The sequence below is a fragment of the Solanum lycopersicum genome, chromosome 12 (assembly GCF_036512215.1).
Source record: "Solanum lycopersicum chromosome 12, SLM_r2.1".
In the NCBI taxonomy this organism is placed as follows: Eukaryota; Viridiplantae; Streptophyta; class Magnoliopsida; order Solanales; family Solanaceae; genus Solanum; species Solanum lycopersicum.
Genome location: NC_090811.1, coordinates 32,165,442 through 32,171,480, shown reverse-complemented (window position 1 = coordinate 32,171,480; position 6,039 = coordinate 32,165,442).

Here is a 6,039-nt window from a genome sequence, read left to right as displayed (position 1 = left end):
TTCCTCCCTCTTCATAAGTGTAACGACCTGTTTAGTCGTTTTGAGCAACAAACTTCAATTCTGGAAAAACAGGCTGAGGCGACGGACCAAACGACGATCCGTCATGGGCACGACGGACCGTCGCAGGGTCTCGTTTCAAAACACTTAGAAAATCTGAAATTGGGTACTGAAAATCGACTCTCTGAACTTCGTGACGGAATGGCAGGACGGACCGTCACAGGCGTGACGGACCGTCATAGATTGTTCAGTGGAAATTGACTCTCTGACTCTTGCGACGACCTGCAGGACGGACCGTCGCAGGCACGACGGCCCGTCACAGGTTGCACAAATCCCAGGCAGAATTGGATTTCCTTACACGTTTTAAGGGACGTTTTTGGACTATTCCTTCCTTAATTATAGATTTTGTGGGTTTATATTAATAACTCAAATTCTTGGGGGTTAAAAGAGGTAACCCTAAGTTAATTAGTGGGTATTATTGCCATCTTTTACACTTAATTATATGTTAACTAGGGTAAAAGAAAGAGGGTTTGAATAAAGAAAATAGAGAGAACAAGGAGAGAGAGAAATTGATAGATCAAGAGGCAGAGGGAATATCAAAGCTTGGGAAATTGCTTGTTGATTCCAATTCTTCGGTGAAGGTAGGTTATGGTTTTCATGCTTCATAAGTAAACTCTTAATAGTGAATGATATGTATTGGTAGTATTGTAAACCCTACTATATGCTTAATGGTATGTTTGTATGAATATGATTATGTGATTGTGATAAGATAAGCATGATGAAAATGTTGAATCCCAAATCTTGAAAAGAAACTTTAATATACATTATTAATGATGATGCCTTGGTATAGAAGAAGGCTTGATGAATTAAAGTAATGGGATTGATGATGCCTTGGAATAGAGAAGACTTGATGATTTACAGAATGATATTAGTGGATCGGAGTGTCACGTTCCGACACATAGTATTAGTGGATCGGAGTGTCACGTTCCGACACATAGAATTAGGGGATCGGAGTGTCACGTACCGACACATGTAGGGGATCAGAGTGTCACGTTCCGACACATGTAGGGGATCGGAGTGTCACGTTACGACACATGTAGGGGATCGGAGTGTCACGTTCTGACACATGTAGGGGATCGGAGTGTCACGTACCGACACATGTAGGGGATCGGAGTGTCACGTTCCGACACATGTAGGGGATCGGAGTGTCACGTTCCGACACATAGTATTAGTGGATCGGAGTGTCACGTTCCGACACATAGAATTAGGGGATCGGAGTGTCACGTACCGACACAAGAGGAGGAAAGATAATGAATCTTGAAAGATGATAATATACTCAACTTAATATACTTAATTCCCAAATGAGTATGGTGTTGAGGCTGGAGCCCTCATGGATGAACTTGATGGTACTTATTGATGATTATAATACTTCTTGTTGCTACATGTTGAGTTTTATAGTTGATTTACGATAATATTGATATATACTGTTCCCTATTTTTAGTTGGCCGATGATATCTACTCAGTACCCGTGTTTTGTACTGACCCCTACTTTTATGTTTTTCTTCTTGTCATTTGTGGAGTGCAGCAAACGTGTCGTCATCTTCGACTCAACAGTAACTCAAGCCAGTCTTCGTCACACCGGATCTTCAGGGTGAGCTAACGCTTCTAGCTTGGACTGGATCTTCTCCTTCATGTCTTGATGCCTTGAACTTCCGGCATGGACTAGCTTCTTATGTATTTTTTAGCTTCTTAGAAACTCTTAGAATTAGTAGTTTAAAGTAGATGTTCTTGTGATGATGACTTCCAGGTTTTGGGAATAATAGATGTTGAATATTGATAGTTATTGAATTGGATTTTATTAATGAGTTTAAGTCTTCCGCATTACTTTCTGTTGTTATTACATTGAAATGTTAAGGTTTAGATTGGTTGGTTCGCTCACATAGGAGGGTAAGTGTGGGTGCCAGTCGCGATCCGATTTGGGTCGTGACAAAACTTGGTATCAGAGCATTAGGTTCGTTGGTCTCATCACACAAGAACAGGTCTAGTAGAGTCTTAAGGAACGGTAGGGGGACGCCTTTACTTTTCTTTGAGAGGCTATAAGACTTTAGGAAAAATTTCACTCTTTCATTCTTTCTTTCGTGCTACTACTTGAGTCCAATTGGTATCTAGGCGATACGAATTGGTATCTGACCATCTTCACTCTCTTTCGCAGATGGTTAGAACTAGAGCAACGACTACGTCAACACCAACACCGGCCAGACAAGAAACAACTGAGCCAGCCACTGGGGCTGTGGCTCGAGGAAGAACAGCGGCAAGGGGCCGTGGTAGAGGTCGTGGGAGGACGTCCTCTAGGGGAAGAGGACGAGCACCTAGACCATCTGATACTAGGGCAGTGACTCCTCCACCGACTGAGGAAGTAATAAGAGAAGGGGAGGATGGGGAAACTGAACAAGTGCAGAATGAGGGATTGCCACCCCAACCTACCCCAGAGATGATCAATCAGGTTCTGGCTTATCTTAGCGGGTTATCTGATCAGAGCCAGACACCCCCAGTGTTTTCTGCACCAACACCTCAGGCTCCGGAGGTACAACATGCGGCTACTATGGCTCCCCGCATGGATGTTCCATTGGAAATAGGCACATTTCCTCGTCTGACTACAGGGCCTGTAATGACAAGTGATCATCATGAACTTTTCAGTAAGTTCTTGAAATTGAAACCTCCGGTCTTCAAGGGTGCTGAATCGGAGGATGCTTATGATTTTTTGGTTGACTGTCACGAGCTACTACACAAGATGGGTATAGTAGAACGGTTTGGTGTGGAGTTTGTGACTTATCAGTTTCAAGGGAACGCCAAAATGTGGTGGCGGTCACATATTGAGTGTCAACCAATAGAGGCACCACCTATGACTTGGGCCTCGTTCTCTGGCTTGTTTATGGAGAAGTATATCCCCCGGACTTTGAGGGATAGGAAAAGGGATGAGTTCCTGAGCCTAGAGCAAGGTAGGATGTCGGTTAATGCTTATGAGGCTAAGTTCCGTGCACTATCCAGATATGCCACTCAACTCTGTTTCAGTCCTCAAGAGCGGATTCGCCGGTTTGTGAAGGGGTTGAGGTCAAAATTGCGGATTTCGGCCTTACGGGTAGCGGCAACAGCAAAATCCTTCCAAGAAGTGGTAGACTTTGTGATAGAAGTGGAAGGAGTGAAGCCAGACGACTTCACCACAACATCGACATCAAAAAGGCTTCGAAAGAGAGGTGAGTTTAATGGTTCTTACACTAGAGGACAGGGTTCGGGAAGTTACTCAGTCCGACCAATTCAGTCTTCACTACAGACTGTAGTTGGGGGACCACCTCAGACCGGTCAACACTTCTCCGAGGGGCCTATGATTGACTCCAGAGAATGTTATGGATGTGGGGAGATTGGACATATTAGGAAAAATTGTCCCAGACAAAGTTATAGACCCCCAATAACTAGAGGTAGAGGTGGTCATGGTAGAAGCCGTTATTCTGGAGGACGCGGTGGTCGAGGTAATGGTGGTCACCAAAACGGCCGGGGTGATGGGCAAACTGGAGCCACTACATCACAACATGGTAGGGGCAACGGACAGACGAACGATAGGGCCCATTGTTACGCTTTCCCTGGGCGGTCTGAAGCGGAGGCATCTGATGCTGTCATCACAGGTAATCTTCTGGTTTGTGATTGCATGGCTTCTGTATTGTTTGATCCTGGATCCACGTTTTCTTATGTATCTTCCTCATTTGCTAATGGTCTAAATTTACATTGTGAATTACTTGATATGCCTATTCGTGTTTTTACTTCGGTGGGTGAGTCTGTGGTAGTTGAAAAGGTATATAGGTCTTGTTTGGTGAACTTTGTGGGGAGCAACACTTATGTAGATTTGGTTATCTTAGAAATGGATGATTTTGATGTAATTCTGGGTATGACTTGGCTTTCTCCGCAATTTGCGATCTTGGATTGTAATGCTAAAACGGTGACGTTAGCCAAGCCTGGGACAGATCCGTTAGTTTGGGAGGGTGACTACACTTCCAATCCGGTGCGTATCATCTCCTTTCTTCGTGCTAAGAAAATGGTTAGTAAAGGGTGTTTAGCTTTCTTGGCACATCTCAAGGATGACACTACCCAAGTACCTTCGATTGAGTCGGTTTCAGTAGTTCGTGAGTTTCTGGATGTGTTCCCTGCATATCTTCCTGGTATGCCACCGGATAGGGATATTGACTTCTGTATTGATCTTGAACCCGGTACTCGCCCCATTTCTATACCCCCTTATAGAATGGCTCCCGTGGAGTTAAGAGAGTTAAAGGCACAACTTCAAGAGTTATTGAACAAAGGCTTCATTAGACCAAGTGCATCCCCTTGGGGTGCTCCTGTTTTGTTTGTAAAGAAGAAGGATGGGAGTTTTCGAATGTGTATAGACTATAGACAACTAAACAAGGTAACCATAAAGAACAGGTATCCTCTTCCCCGCATTGATGACTTGTTCGATCAGTTACAAGGTGCTTGTGTCTTCTCTAAGATTGACTTGAGATCCGGTTATCATCAATTGAAAATACGGGCAACGGATGTGCCAAAGACTGCTTTTCGAACGAGGTATGGGCATTACGAATTTGTAGTGATGTCCTTTGGTCTTACGAATGCCCCTGCTGCGTTCATGAGCTTGATGAACGGGATTTTTAAGCCATATTTGGACCTCTTCGTGATCGTATTTATTGATGATATATTGGTATACTCAAAGAGCAAGAAGGAACATGAAGAGCATTTGAGAATGGTATTGGAAATGTTGAGGGAGAAAAAGCTTTATGCCAAGTTCTCTAAGTGTGAGTTTTGGCTAGATGCAGTGTCCTTCTTGGGGCACGTGGTTTCTAAGGATGGAGTGATGGTGGATCCTTCTAAGATTGAGACACTGAAGAATTGGGTAAGACCTACTAATGTGTCAGAAATAAGGAGCTTTGTTGGGTTAGCTAGCTACTACCGCCGATTTGTCAAGGGATTCTCTTCTATTGCTTCCCAATTGACGAATTTGACTAAGCAGAATGTTCCATTTGTATGGTCGGACGAATGTGAGGAAAGCTTTCAGAAGCTCAAGACTTTGTTGACTACCGCACCTATCCTTACCTTGCCAGTAGAGGGTAAGAACTTCATTGTTTATTGTGATGCATCCTATTCTGGGTTGGGTGCAGTACTAATGCAAGAGAAGAGTGTGATTGCTTATGCTTCAAGACAATTAGAAGTGCATGAACGTAACTATCCAACTCATGATTTGGAATTGGCTGCGGTAGTGTTTGCATTAAAGCAATGGAGACACTATTTATATGGGGTTAAGTGTGAGGTCTACACGGATCATCGTAGCCTTCAGTATGTCTTTACTCAGAAAGATTTGAACTTAAGACAGAGGAGATGGATGGAACTACTGAAGGACTACGACATCACTATTTTGTATCATCCGGGGAAGGCGAATGTTGTAGCGGATGCTTTAAGTAGAAAGGCGGGAAGCATGGGAAGCCTAGCTCACTTTCAAGCTTCTAGACGCCCACTGGCTAGAGAGGTTCAAACTCTAGCTAATGACTTGATGAGATTAGAAGTAAATGAGAGGGGAGGATTGTTGGCTTCTGTGGAGGCAAGATCTTCCTTTCTTGACAAGATTAAGGGAAGACAGTCTGATGATGAGAAACTGCGCAGAATTCAAGATAAAGTATTGCGAGGAGAGGCTAAGGAAGCACAAATCGATGAGGAAGGTGTTTTGAGAATCAAGGGAAGGGTATGTGTACCCCGCGTCGATGATTTGATCAACACTATTCTGACAGAGGCTCATAGTTCAAGGTATTCTATACATCCGGGTGCAACCAAGATGTATCGTGACCTAAAGCAACACTTTTGGTGGAGTAGAATGAAGCGTGATATTGTTGACTTTATTGCCAAGTGTCCAAACTGTCAACAAGTAAAGTGTGAACACCAAAGGCCCGGAGGAACACTTCAGAGAATGCCCATTCCGGAATGGAAGTGGGAAAGAATTGCAATGGATTT